Consider the following 15,955-nt stretch of genomic DNA (forward strand, 5'->3'; position numbering starts at 1 on the left):
CAGACCCAAAGGCAAAGTGCTAAACCACCAAACTTTACTACCCAGAGCACACCTTGGGTATATGTTGGAGTAGAGTCTCACTTTATAGATAGAGTGCCAGGCCCAGAGACCAGATGGATCTTTTCACCTGCAAAACAACAGCTGATCTCCCAAATGGTCCTGGGTGACAGGTCTTAGGGCTGCACACATTTTGCAGATGAGGAAACTGCCATCCAGAAGGACACATGGCTGGTAAGTGGAAGGGGGTACAAGCCCACCTTTTGGGGGTATAACACGTGCTCCAACCACCACTCGCACTACAGGGGTTGGCAGAACCTGATGGGCTTGGTTGACTCTCTCTTCATCTCTGGATCCCAAGCCCCTGGCATGATGCCTGGCACATGGTGGGCTTGCAATCAATATTTGCTGAATAAGAACTCCAAAGACCAGATGTGCACAGACACATAGCCCCACCCTCCACTAGATGCAGCCTTTTAGAGGTTCAAGCTTGTGAATTACCTCCCAAACAAGAGGAACAACTGGCCTTTTATGCAAATGTCTGACACCTGAATCTACTCCTCTGAATGCATTCATCTTCTTTATCCAGACTCTAAGTCAGCGGTAACACACTGTCTCATAGTAAAGGTCCTCAGATTCTCACAGGCACCTCAGCCTTAATGCAGTGAGCTCTGGGTGGGGATTCAGAGACCCAGTTCAAACCTAGGTTTCAACATGACTGATCTGGTGCTAGGCCAAGCCTCAGTTTCCCCACTTACATGGCAGAGATGTAGATGCCCTTTCTGTCACTACGCAGCTCCTCCCCTGGCCTGGGTGCCTCCTTCCACACAGGGTCAGGGAGAGGGGAGGCCTCGCATGATCCACTGTCTACAGAGACCCAGCCGGGCATACAGGTGCCCCCCTTCCCCCCTGTGCTCCAGGCTACTGCCTGATTGCCCATGAAAAGAAGGCTTACTTCTGGCTGGAAATGCCTGAGGCAGCGGATTTTGGTGTGAGTAAGCAATTCCAGGGGCATTAAGGGGAATGCAGGCTCGTCTGGAGTGCATAAAGCTGCACTGGGTTCAATTCAAGAGGAAGAGGAAGCTTGGGCTTTCTCAGGGGCCAGGCACGCAGCCTCAATATTAAATCCCTGCGAAAGAATGTCTTCATCTTTATGGATAGAGGAAGAGTCAGATGCTTACAAAAGGAACAGGGGACAGTAAAGCCAGGTCCAGGAAATCCCTTTCATCCTGCATAGAGATCCAAACAGCCCAGATCTGGGCCCTCCACCCCATGGCAACCTCTGGGTGAACTTGCTTGATTTGAATTTGGGTGCAGGATCCCTTTTCATTTCTGTAATAATTGATATTCATGGCCAGGAGAGAACATAATAGAAAGCAACATCTGTTACTTCCCCATTCACAGATTGTTTGCACATATTTTGCTTTATTCAGTCTTTAACCACTTTACAGATGAGGAAACCAAGGCTCACAGAGGTATCTGTCCCTGGCTCAGATCACACTGTTAGCAAGAGGCACCGCCAGACCTCTGGTCAAATAACGCCAATGCTAGGAAGCCCTCCTTGCCCCCACAACCATGGCCACTTCTGCACTGCATACTACATCTGCTGCCACACTTACTTCCCTGCAGTAGAATTCACGTTTATTTGTCTGCCATGAGTAGGACGATGTGAGCTTCTGGAGGGCACGGGCTCCAATTTACTCACCTTCATAGACTTAGCTCTCAGCACAATCTAGGGCCCAGAGCAGGTTAACAGTAAATATCACAGAACAAATAAATGGATCCTGTGCTCTTTCCATGGCCCCACAAGACCAGGAATTCTGATGACCAGACAGATAATCACAATGACAATCATAACAACAGCAGCCAATGTTTGCATCTTGCTTATCAGCACTTTGGCACCAGGGGCATATTTTGCAACAATCAAAGGTGCCAACTTTTATTTCCATTAAGTGGACCAGAAGACTGAAGTTCACATAAGCTACAGGGCTTACTCAAGCATCCTTTTCAAGGTCCACAAGGTGGAGGAAAACCTCAAACCCAACTCTTCTAATTCCAAATCCCAAATGCTCACGTAACATTCATAAAGCATTCCTAATCAATAAAACACATACTCATATAGCTCATTATGTGCCAGACAGTGTTCCAAACTGAGTTGCAAACCTTAACTTGTCTAATCTTTAAAATGACACAATGAAGGATGTACAACTAGCATCATCCCCATGTCACTTCTTTGGAAACTGAGGCAGGCAGACATTCAGGAGTATGACTTAGGCTGAATACTGCTAAGTGCCAGAGCTGGGATTTTTCAGGAAGTGTATACTCTTACCACTTGGCTACACTGCTGTCCTTAAAAGTGGCTGTTCCGTGCCAGACAGTGGGCCTCACTTCACTTAATCCTCATGGAGGTCCCTGAGGCTCACATTAGCATCTCTAAGTGACAGTCACATAGGTGGTGAGTAGTACAGTGGAATTTAAACCCAAGTCTGTATGATTCCAGAGTACAGAATCTTTGCTTCCTATGGCCTTGAGCATACTTCTTGCTTGTTTTGCAGTGGTGCGGGGCTGTGTCCACCACTCCAGATCACACCCCTTGGCTGGGGCTCAGATATGCTAGGGTGAAGATGGGGTGGGGCCTGAGGTCTTCGTGGAGCTGAAGTTTCTGAATTAGGAGAGTTAAGGCAGAGCCCTAATTCAGAGGCACAGTGGGAGTGGTGGGAAGCTGGGTCATTACCTAATCCTGCAGTCCAGGCTCTGAGGCTCTTTTTTCGGGAGGATGAAGGTGCCTCAATTTGAATACCGAAGGAGCTTTGGCGAGGTCCCAGTTCCCTGGGTCTAGTACCTCCAGAAGCAGGGGTGGCTTCAGGGCCTCATACATAGAAAGGCCCTGGGCCTGGCTAAACTCTCTGCTGTTACCATCTTGAAACTTGTAATAATTTTTAACAAGAGGACCCAATTTTCATTTTGCACCAATTATGTAGTCTATCCTCCCTCTCAGGGAGGCCTCTTCACTGGATCTTTCATCTGAATCAGCTCCGTGGTTTCCTTATGCTAACCACATGTTTGTTTTGTATCCAGGCTGGCTGTATTTGCAGAGGCTGAGCCCAGAGGATGGCCATGGAGAATGCCTGGGCATTAGCCAGGGTGGAGGCTTTGCAGCCTGTGAGAAGGGATGCTGGTGAGGAAACTGGGGCTTCAAGTCTAAGACGAAACCATCTGTGTGTTTCTGTAGCTAATCCAGGTACTGAGCCAGGTACAAGAGCTAAACAGCAGATGTACAGGAAATGGAGATAGTACTGTGGATACTGGGAGATCCTCCAGCTTGGAAGTTGGCGGCCCTCAAAATGCATCTCATTACCATAGCCTTGTCCCTTTGTTCTTGTCGTCTTACCATTCCCAGGACTCAGTTTCCCCATTGTTTTTGTTTGTTTGCTTTAGAGATGAGATCTTGCTATGTTACCTAGGCTGGTCTTCAACTTCTGGCTTCAGTTTCCCCATCTTTAATTGCAGAAGGAACATTGGCACTCAGTACCTGGATGAAAATGCAACTGAGTGCTCACCTGACCAACAGTGGGGCAGAACTGTCTAAACATAAGAGTAAAGCATAATTCATTTAAAAAATCAGTTTGATTACACAGACATTACCCATCTGAACATTAAATACAAACTATATAACTAAGAGAATGAGTTATTTAACAAATACACATGCTATACATTTGGAAGAAAATAAAGTTAGATGTACAGCCTTACCATATGCAAATATTAATTCTTTCTGGATTAAAGATCTAAATAAAAAAGCAATGTAAAAATATTAAAAGTAAAAACTAGAAGCCTTAAGAAATAATCTTGGGATAGGTTGGCTTTTTAATTTTTATTTTATTTTATTTTTTCCAGAAATAGAGTCTCGCTCTTTTGCCCAGGCTGGGGATCAGTGATGCGATCATAGCTCCCTGCAGCCTCAAATTCCTGGGCTCAGCTGATTTGCCTGCCTCAGCCTCAGCCTTCAGAGTAGCTGGGATTACAGGTGTGTGCCACTACATTTGGCTAATTAGTTTTTTTTTTGTAGAGATAGGGGTCTCCCTGTGTTACCCAGGTTGATCTCAAACTCCTGGACTCAAGCAATCCTCCTATTTTGTCTTCCCAAAATGTTGTGATTACAGGTATAAGTCTCTGCACCCAGCCAGGGGTGGCCTTCTTAATGCAGAAAGACATACCTAGCAGCCATACAGAAAAGATAGTCAGATTTAATTATATAAACATTTCAGATTAGGTATGGCCAAAGATAACATAAACACAAAAGAAAGATGAATGGCAGTTGGAGTATAACTTTCCTGTTCTGCACTGCCCAATATAGTAGCCATTAGCGATAGGTAGCTACTGGATACTTGCAGTGAAGCTAGTGTGACTGAGGAAAAGAATTTTAGATTTTATTTAATTTAAGTTAGTTTAGATGTGTGTAGCCACAAGTGGTTGGTGGCTGCCATACTGGCCAGCACAGGCCTGAGAGGAAATACCTAAAACCCATATGACTGACAAAGGACAATATCCCTAATGATCAAAGTCCTCCAAATTGACAAGAAAAAGACAAACAGACCAGAAGGGGAAAAAAAATGGATAAAGGACATAAAGAGGCAATTCCTAGAAGAGGAAATGTAAGTGAAAAGTAAACTTCTGCTCAACTCTACCAGTAATCAGGGAAATGCAGATTAAAACAAAGCCATTGTTTGTATATCTCATTGATAAAATCTAAGAAGTCAGTCACCCCCAGGGCTGGTGAGGCTGTGGAGAAATGGGAAGTCATATGAACTGAATATAAGTTGCTATAGATTTAGTGGAAAATTATTACAATTGAAGTTGTGCCTACCTTTGATGCAGCTAGCCCGCTTCTAGGAATGAGACTAAAAGCAGCAGTACTTAAGAATAGAGGTATAATGCATTACAAGACTGTAATAGCCCCAAACTGGAAACAGCCTTAATATTCATCAATCAGGTAACTCAAGGAGGGACTATTCATTTTCCTTTTCTTTAGAAAGATCCTAAAGTGATTCTGATGGTCAGATTTTAGACCGACAGAATTACGTGTACCATAATTGAATTACTCAGTTCTCTATTGAACATTTAGGTTGTTTTCAGCTTTTTGCTGTTTTGAAGAATACTTTTGTAGTGAAATCTTGGATGCACATCTTTAATTTATTCTTTAGGATTAAATTCCCAATAGTGGAATAGTTGGGTATAAGGGCAGCGTGTATACTTTTGAGAGCTTTTCGTAAGTATTGCTAATTTATCCTTCTTTGACCTATTTTAGCTGAGTTTTGTTTCTTCATTGTTCTTGCTATCTATTTCTGTGTAATTAACTATTGTAAAATTTAGTGGTTTAAATGCCAATACTCATTTATTTTGTTCATAAAGCTAAAATTTCAGCAGGGCTTGGGAGTAGCCTGCCTCTACTCTGTGCATTGTCAGTTGTGGTGGCTCAACCTGGGACTAAAGGATGAATTTTCAAGATGTCTCATTCACATGGTTGACAGGTTGGTGCTGGCCATCAGCTGGAAATTCAGCTGGGACTGTTGGCTGGAACATTTAACATGACTTCCTCATGGGGCTGCTTGGGCTTCCTCACAGCATGGTGGCTGAGTTCCACAAAACCAGTGTACCAGGAGTACCAGCAAGAATATCATTACTTTCTATCACTTAGCTTTGGAAGTCAAACAGCACATCTTCCATTTTTGTCACAAATCCAGATTTAAGAGAAAGAAAACACAGACCCCATTTTATTATGAGAGAGATGCCAAAATCACAGAGTAAGAAGATCATGTGGGAGCGGAGATGTTGTTGCAGTCGTCCTTGGAAAACATAGTCTGCCATACATTAATCATGGCTGCCAAATTTTATAGCTTCCAAAGAGCTTGACCTCTTACTTTTTCCGGTTAAATCAGTTTCGAGTTATTAAAATCTAAGCCTATGCCAGAATTTTATACTTTTAACAAGGATTTTAAAGAATTTTGGCAGTTCTGAGTTAAAATAGGCAACCTCTATCCAAATGCTTTCCAACATTCTTTCCTATCATGGTACACACATAAAACATTTGCCTTGCACATAAAGGTAAACTGGAGGGAATTTTGGAACATTTAAGGGGCTAGGTTAATAAATTCATTATATTTTCTCTATAATATATAATTAAGATGAGTGAAATAATAGAAAATATCAGGAAAAATACTAAATATTAAATTTATGTGAAACATAAATAAAAATTACCAAATTTCTTCATGAGAAACTTGAGTTTGCATCTACCTTTTTTAAAAAAAATCAGATTTTATACCTGAAATGGCTCTATGCAATTCCTGATTATGATTTTTAAATTTAATACATACTGACTAAAAATTTTCCCACCCCAGTAAATGATAAAAAATTAAGAACAATGTTCATCATTTGAAATTATGCTTATGGAATCAGATGGCCCTTTCTTTTCTTTCTTTGGCACTTGCAATGTTGACACTTCTTTGGATACTGTAAATGAATTTTGAGTCCAGTCAACTTTTCTCTATCAAGTTTTAGAAAATAATCATGAGGCTCTACTTTGCAAACGTGTATGCCTTGGTAGAACAGTCACCCTGAAGATAGCTGGAATGCTACACAAGCCCCTTGCTGGGGACACAGGGTGTGCAAATCAATGTCTTTTCCTCCAGGGACAGAAAAGTGGAATGAACTCAAGCAAATCCCTTGTGTCCCTAATTCAGAAAGCCCTGCGTCATCTTTTTGGAAAACAGCTGTGATTATAAAAGTTAAAAAGCAGTGGTGCAGTCTAACAATTGGACACTAGAGGGTAGATACTTGAAGCTTTGATTTTGTGATATTCTGGAGGGCACAGTTTACTTGAGTCAGGCCTATCATTAGCTCAGTCATATACTAAAGATCACAGATATTTCATACAAAGATGTCTCCTATTCTCCGAGGCCTCAGTTGAGAACCTGAACACATTTGTATGGTAGGAATATGACAGAGAAAAATCATGTTTATATTCTAAAGGGTTAATTCATCCATCCACTTATTCATTCATTCATCTATTTGTTCAGTTATTCTATTACCTATCCAGCCATCCATTCAAGAAACATTCACTGAACAGCTACTGTGATCAGAGTTCTTGCTGGTGCTGGGAGAGAAAAATGATGAGAACCCTCCCTGCCATTAAGACTTTCACAGTTTTGGATGAGAGATGTCTCGTAAGTATAATAGCAAGCACCATAGAGTGTGATGCTCACTGTGGGAAGACAGAAACTCTGGGATTGTGTGAACTCAGATGAGGGCATAGGCCACAGGCTGGTGGCTGCACCAAAGGTATTATGATGTATGGATGGCCCACTATCTCCAGATCTTTCTGCCTGAATCCTACACAGTGGGGCCCAATCCCTGGGGCACATGCAGGTGGTCAAGCAACCCTAGGGAATGAACTTCCACAGTGAGAATGCCCCTTCAATCTGTAGGCACCCAGTTCCTCTCCCTCCCTGTCCATTGCCTGGACTCAAATCTCGGCCCTCTGCCTGGAATTCCTGTCACTCTCCCAATGTGACCCCAGCTGGCCTTTGCAGCAGGACCTCTCCCTGCTCTGCTCTGCAGCCTCATCTCTGGTCACATCTGGGGTCCCTGAGCATGAGCCTCACCTTCCTGCCTCCAGGTTTTAGAAGACTTCTGAGCCAGCAAGTTGGTGTTAGCATAAGTGGTTTATTAAGCAGATGCAACTTATTAGGATATGAGCATGAAATGAGTTGTTCTGTCCCCTGCCCCATTCCCCACAACTGCCCTGACTATTGTTGTTATAACAACTGTTATGTTCTCATGTCTGGGTGGCAGCTGCCCTAATAATGGTACAGCCCTACTTCCAGAAAGTCTAGTCACTTGCAATTTTGAAGAACTCAGCCCTGATCATTTTTAAATGTTGACCTCACATCTATTTAAAGCTTTTCTCCTCTTTCTCCTCAGAGCAGGTGAGATTCGGAGCACTAATGGTTTGGGTTGGAGTCTGGCAGGTAGATTGGGGTGAGGGGCAGGGGCAGGGTTTGCTCTTACTGCCCCCTTGTCTCCCCATCCTGACACTCTTTCTCTGGAGTAGATGCAGGAGCAGAGAGAGCAGGACAGGTTTTCCTCACACCCTGACTGCAGTTGATTCTTTCCTGGCCAGCACTGCCAAGCCACCAACTACAGCCAGGTGGGATTCACTTTCTACCCTCTTAGAGATTGGTGGTCAGAGGTGGTGACCTGGACCTTCTGTCTTTCTGCCTGTGGTCCCCATGGCATCCCTTTCTCCAGAGAGTTCCTCCCAGCTCTGGTCATACAGGGGTAGAGGAAAGTCTGGAGACCAAGCAGATGCCTAACCAGGGAACCAAATCTAATCTTCTCATTTTGAAAGCACTCCCCCAGATTTAAATGTTTTCTTGGGAGAGACACCCTCTTTCCCACCCCCACAGGGAAGAGGAGGATGAAAGTCTCTCTACTCACAAATACAGTGTTTCCTGAACAGCGCCTGTCCCCATGTCCTGTCCTCCTCTCTGTCCAGGGGGCAGGTAAGGGGAATTATAGGGCTGAGTCTCCAAAATGGCATCTCTAAATTGACCCTTTTACCCAGTGGCTGACCCCAATGCTGGTGGTGCTCTGGACCTCCAATGTGGGGTAGGTGCCACCTTTTGTTCTCAAATGTCTCTTTTAGTTGACATTTCAGAGCAACAAGAAAACTCCGACCAGGCACCCTATTACACTGGAACACCCCTTTGTGAAGGAGTCCTCAGGGGCTGTTTATAAAGCAGCCAGGACACCATCCCAGGCCTCCTTAGTCAGGGCACGGTGCTCTTGCTCCAGGCCGCTCATCTCTCTGGGCTGTCTGGGACTCAGCCACTATGGTGCTGTAGGAACAAGGTGTGTGAGCAGGGCTGGACTGGGCGTGTGGTTGTTACCATCACGCTAACAATTGGGAACGCTTTAAAACACTAGTCTGGAGCTACTTTTCTCAAAGTTACTTAGAGGAGGGGCTGTGATCTGATAAGGAAGGGCAGAGAAGAAGGATGGTCGGTGGCACAGCCTCGTCTCTCTTATATTTCTTGCTTTAAATCTGCGTAAGCCTCACTAGCAAAATGCACCCTGTCCTTAGAGGGCAATCTCCTGCTGTTGGAACACTCCCAGGGTCCTGAGGGGCTGGGGTAAAAGTGGGGTATGCTTGAGTTCTGCTGTTTGTTACAAGATGGCAAGGCACCCCAGCCAAACACTTTGCAGGGGCCTCATGGATGTTCTGAAGGCTCCTGTCCATTGGAACCTCGGACTTTGGGCCTGATCTGGGGCTAGAAGGGGCTCTTTGTGTGATCTCAGGGTCTTTGCCTCCCCATCTAAAAAACAGCTGGGTGATTCCCGAAAACCTACAGCCAAAGCCCTCAGGCCCTCAAACTCTGGGCTTCTCTCTTGGTTTCCCTGCCCTCAACTACAGCCTCCACGTTTGGGACCCGGACCCTGGCCCAGACCTCGGTCCTCTCTCCCCTGGGGGCTGCTTTGGCCCCCATTTACCTCCAGAACCAGCTGCATTGAGTGTGCCTGTGGCCTGGTGTCCCCCATGTCTGCACCCTCACCCACCAGACATTCTGCCTAGATTCCCTGCATTTACCTGGGGGCTCCAGGCAGAGAGGGCTGCGTTCATTGTCTTAAGACTTCCCATCATCCTTTCGTCTCTCTGTCACTTTTTTTTCCCTCTTTCCTCAGCCCCTCTAGGACGGGGACCTACCCAGGAGAGTGTGTATTCCAGCTTCCCATTCCCTGTTCTTTGGTTACAGTTCCAGATATTTTGCAGTGTCCATGTGTGGGGGCTGCTAAGGGAGCCTCCTGAGTCAGCCCTGAGTAAGGAGTGTTTTTCTCAACCCCTCTGCAGACATCACCAGTCCTGAGAGGTGCATTATTCCATGTGAATGTGCCACGTATATTCAGTCCTTTCCATTCTGCATCCTAGCAGGAGGATGGGGCACTTTGGCAACCTCTGCCTCTCTGACTGGTCTTCTCTCTGGCCCCACTTCTCCCTGTCCCACGGACTGATTCCCACCAACCCTAGGACCTGCAGGAGCCCAGCCAGCCCTAAGTGCCTTCTCTTTAATGACCTGCCGCGTTGCCATGGCAACGAGAGATTGTTTTAACCCCAAAAGTGTCTTCATTAAGCTTCATTTGGAACCTGCTTGAGCTGGAGTCTGCAAGCTGCATCTTGAGGCAAGTCCTATAACATCAAAGAGTCTCTTTGGGTGGGACTCAAAATTGAAAATCATCAGCCGGAGCTTCTAAGAAAATCCACCTAGACAGAGGGCCTTTATTTTGGGGGAAGGATATTTGGGAACATTTCTGTTGTCGAAGCAGCTTCCTAGGCTCCATTTCATGACTCTGCATACAGCAGGTGCCCTATTGATGCGGTTGACTTGAGTGGGCTGGCCTTGAGCACCAGCCGGCTGTCTCCATTGATTTCCCAGAAGCGATTAGGGTGTCCCCACCCTTAATTAGTCAGCCAGCTAGGTGCCAGTGACTATGCCAGGCACTGAAGCGGGGGCTGCAATAAAGCAGCCAGGAATCCAGCCTTCAAGGGGCTTAGGGCAGTGGGAGAGTGAGGGCATGACTCCATGGCCTACACAGAAGGCCAAAAACTTTAGGAAGCTTCCAGAAAAAGCATAGCTCCTAGTGGGACCCTCCCTTGCTCAGAATATTCCATGATGTTCACTGATCACAGGAGATAGTCTAAACTCCTCATCTTGTCAATCAAGGTTCTTCAAGCATTGAGTTGCTTTTTTACCCTTTAGTTTCCATTTTTATTTTAGTATACCATTGTACAGAAAGTGCACTAATGTATAAATGTTATAAGCTGTACACAGCTTATGAATTTGTTCTCTGTATAAACCCCAGTTCTTACACACACACGTGCCCATATAGCTGCCACCCAGGTCAAGATAAATTTTGAGGGACAGAGTGAAATGGCTCTAGATTATATGCTGTCCTTCCCCCTGCCTTTCAATTAAGACTAAAAGTGATGTGGTTAGGAACAGATGATGCTTATTCTGGATTCGTTTCACATTTTTTCCTTTAAAAAATGTGGTAAAGACATAACATGAAATCTACCCTCAAATTTTTAAGTGTACAGTGTAGTTAACTATAAGCACAGTGTAGTTAACTATAAGCCCAGTGTTATATAGCAGATCTCTAGAACTTTTTCTTTTTAAAATAATTAATTATATACTTTTTGAGACAGAGTCTTGCTCTGTTGCACAGGCTGGAGTGCAATGGCCTGGTCTCGGCTCACTGCAATCTCCACCTCCAGGGTTCAAGTGATTCTCGTGCCTCAGCCTCCCAAGTAGCTGGGATTACAGGAATGTATCACCATGCCTGGCTAATTTTTGTATTTTTGGTAGAGGTGGGGTTTCACCATGTTGGCCAGGCTGGTCTCGAACTGCTGACCTCAAATTATCCACCCACTTCAGCCTCCTGAAGTGCTGGGATTACAGGGGTGAACCATCATGCCTGGCCTGTTTTGTTTTTTAGAGACAAGGTCTCACTATATGCCCAGGCTGGTCTCAAACTCCTGGGCTCAAGCAATCCTCCCGCCTCAGACTCCCAAAGTGTTGGGATTACAGGCATGAGCCACCATGCCTGGCCTCTAGAGCTTTTTCTTATTGCATAACTAAACTCTGCTGTCACTGAGCAACAACTCCCATTCTGCTTCCCCTTTGGCAGTCACGATTCTACTTTCTGCTTCTATGTGTTTGACTACTTTAGAGACCTCAAAAAGTGGAATCCTGCAGTATTATCTTTCTGTAACTGACTTGATTCATTCAGCATAATTCCTCCAGGTTCATCCATGTTGTCGCATGTGGCAGGATTCCCTTCTTTTAATACTGAATAACATTCCATTGTATGTATATACCACATTTTGTTTATCTATTAATCCCTTGATGAATATTTAGGTAGTTTCCACCTCTTGGTTATAGTGAATAATGCTGCAGTGAAAATGGGAATGCAAATAGCTCTTTCAAGATCCTGTTTTCAATTCTTTAAATAAATACACGGAAGTAGTATTGCTGGATCATATGGTAGTTCTATTTTCAACTCTCTGAGGGACCTCCATGCTGTTTACCACAACGGCTGTACCAATTTACATTCCCACCAACAGTGCACAGGGATTCAAATTTCTCCACATTCTCAACAACACTCATTATTTTCTAATTATTCATCATTTGATCACTAATTATTTGATAATGACTGTCCTAATGGGTGTGAGATGATGTCTTACTGTGTTGTTGATTTGCGTTTTCCTGATGATTAGTAATAATTAGGTGATTTCATATACCTGTTGGCCATCTGTATGTCTTCTTTGGAGAAATGTCTATTCAAGTCCTCTGCCCATTTTTAAAATCAGGTTATTTGGTTTTTGGCTGTTGAGCTGTAGGAGTTCCTTACATCCATGTTTGTACTTTATTGCTACCTCCCTGAAGCAAACTTTTCACTCCTGAGGGAAGTGAGAGATTGAGGTGATGGCCAAATCACATGGCCAGCAGTAGGGATGGAGTTCCAGCTCCTTCTTGTTAAAGCCCAGGCCCTTATGAGCAAACCTGTCCTTCGGATGGGCAAGCTGAGAAACCTAGAGGCTGGGCACAGGGTGAGGAGGGTGGGGTGAGGCTGTTCTGGTCCTGGGGCTCCAGTCGATATTGCTGTGCACGTGATTCCAGGCAGCTGGGTTTCCTCTTTCCAAGTGCAGTCTACCCAAGGCTGAACTGTTGGAAGCTGTGCAGGGACAGGGCAGCAGCTGTGGAGGAGGAATGACAGAGAAACTGCAATGACACCTTTGATTCCTTGAAAATAAATGCCTACATAAAAGGGATGTGTGAAACTCTCAAAGGAGCATATGGCTGAAGGTTGTGCAGCAGGGTTGGGGGCGTGGGGCAGGATTTGGAATACATGGTCATTGATGAAGGTTGTTTTCAGGGATGCTGGGGTGGAATGAATAATGGGAAGAGAAACAAGGTTAACCTAGCATGGCTTGTTCTTGACGAACATGTGCTGGTTCCTAGTAATCACCGAAAGTGCCTAGTAGCTATTCATCTCACAGATAGGTCTGGAATCTTGCTGAAACGGGTATCACATTTGCAGGACCATAGTGGTAGCACCCTCCTAAGTCTTTTTTTTTTTTCTTTTTTTGACAAATGGGATGACCACATAGTAGCAGGGTGGCTTTGGGCAAGTTACTAAATTCTGTGTGCTAAAGTTTCTTTCTGTGTAAAATGGAGATGATCGTAACACCTACCTCATAGTGTTTTTGGAAGAACTAACTAAGAGAATGCATTGAAATCCCTTAGCAGTGTGCCTGGCCCATAGGAAGGGCCCAGTAAATGTTACCTATTATAATGATTATTGTTGTTATTACTGGTTACTGATAGTAGTTTCGTGATCTCACTTGCAAGATTTTTTAATTCCGTTCAACAGTTACTGAGCTTGATCTCTGGGCCAGGGGCTGTAACAGGCATGGTCAGGGTGGAGAATAGTATAGGACAAGCTTCTTGCTCTATGGGATTACAAGGTCTAGAGCAGGTGATAACTACACAGGTAAATACTTGAATTCCAGGTGAATGGTAATATACGTTCTGGGACAGAGGAATAAACAGAGAACAAGGGCTGGGGGCAGAACACATGGCCCCACTCTCGGTGGGGCTGATACACAGAGTCTACCTGTCTGTCTGTTTTTTTTGGAGTGACAATATTTCTGCGTCTCTGCTGATCAAGCTGACGTACAGCCAAGCTGCAGCTCACCAGTTTGGCTCAGTTATTTTTGGAATGGTCCTGTAATAGTTTTGCTTATATGAGTGCAGGGAAAGCTTAAAAAATGTCTTTCCTAACCTACAGTATGCCTCCTGATGTACCCAGAAACACTAATTGGATGCCAAGAGCTTGCTTTCCTGCTGAAGAAAATGTCAGGCTCTAATAATATTCCATTATTAGGCCCACATAATTTCCTGCTTGGACAATTCTAACAGCTTCCTCTCTGGTCTTCCTGCTTCAAACACATTCCTTATGGCCTATCCTCAACATTACTGCAGTGCAGTTGCCATTTCTCTACTCACAGGACTTCAGTGGTTCCTTGTTATGTGGGTCTGGGAACTAAGGGGTGTGGGGAAAGTGGTCCTACTTACATTACTCCCAGTTAGGGAATGTCTGCATCCTGTTCACACAAGTTTGGAGTCTGTGAGTCTAGAGGTCTTGACCTCAGGTTGGGGAAATGATTCCATCAAGGGCTATACAAGTCCCATTAAATTTCATATTATGGCTGCTGCATGATCACTGGGCAGTTTGTGCTGACAGAAAAAGAAAGGAGTCACCATTCTAGCTGTGGTCATTGACTTTGATTAGGCAAAACTAAGGCTGCTGTCATCCAAAGGGGAGCAGAGAAAAATGTGTTTGAGACCAAAGTGATCTACTGGGGTTTCTCTTAGTACTCCCCTGCACAGTCTTCATGGCAAATGGTCAAGTATTGCTGCCACAGCTTGAGAAGGACATAATGACTTGGGGTTTAGACCACAGGTAACTCACAAAAGGCAAAATACCTAGATCAGAAGTGCTCACCAAGAGTGAGGGGACTCTCAAATGCATAATAGAGAAAAAAGATAATAAGGACCTGTCATGATCTTGAGACCAGTGGCAATGGCAAAGCTACAGTCCACCCAATTACTTTAGTTTTGTACCTTTCCCTCAGGAAAAGAGGCCCACCAGAATCCTGAAGGAGCTGCTCTCAAGACTTCTACAGAACAAGTGGATCTGAGTGGCACAAGGGGTAGACTGTAGTGGATGCTGTCATTTGCCACCCAGATTTCTCCCACCTTCAAGACTGAAACACTTAAGTCTTCTGGCTACAGGGAATATTGAATGTTAGCAGCTTTCAGCTAAGTCCCTCTTCCCAGTGATTGTCCTTGGCTAATCATAATTATGCCCTTGTCCATTTAGAGATCCCATTGCAAATCCTTTTATTAGGCCATCACATGCATTTACCCATTTTACTTAAAATGCTAAATATATGAAATTTCTTTGCAAGCTATAAGTAATCCGATGCTTTTAAAGGATGTCAACAAGGTCAGGATTAAGGAACGGCCATTGCTGGTCATCTCTGGGCTGGCTGTCACACCTACTTCTAAATTAATATTCCTGGCTCTCAGGAGACCTGCAGGCTCTTTTCTCATTCCTGTCACAAGAGCATTTACATTCCGTTTTTCTCACTCTCCCCACCTACACCTTTAAAACATCTTCTTTGGAACAGCAGACTTTACCTCCCACTCCAGACAGGTTTCTGTGCTAATCTTAATTTGGCAATCATCACTACAAATTGGAGTTCTATTCAGCACCTCCTACACCTCTCTATTAACTCCAGTACATTAACAAATACCAAAATATTCATGTAAAAATATTTCTCCCTTTAGAGAACATTGTACTTTATTCCAGGTTCCTCTGTTTAATGCCATCTGATAGGAGCTGACTATAGGTTTAATTATAATTTTACTGTAACCTGACATTTCTCTGTCAGACATGCAGTGAAAAGAATTCGGAGCTGGGACCGAGAGAGGAAACAGGTATGGAAAGATGGTAGAGTACAGAGGAACACATAAAGTCCCTCTCCATAAAACTAATAAAAAACTGAAGTAGAAGACACACTAGCAAGGAATAAATTGGTAGCATTCAACTAAATAAAGGATTATACGTTTTTATCATAAATTTGGAAGGTATCATCAGAGATAGAAGCTTCTAGAAGTCAAAGCAGAGGCTTTCTCCACTGTTACAAAGCAGCACTTCTGCCACACATCTCACTCTGAAACTTCTATTTGAAGGGAACTGATGGGAATAGGTGAGTGGGAAGCCTAGGAGAAAGGTGTGGAGTGTTTCTTCTAGGTCAATGCTTCTCAACAAGGGAAGA

Source organism: Piliocolobus tephrosceles, chromosome 6, assembly GCF_002776525.5.
Source record: "Piliocolobus tephrosceles isolate RC106 chromosome 6, ASM277652v3, whole genome shotgun sequence".
Lineage (NCBI taxonomy): Eukaryota > Metazoa > Chordata > Mammalia > Primates > Cercopithecidae > Piliocolobus > Piliocolobus tephrosceles.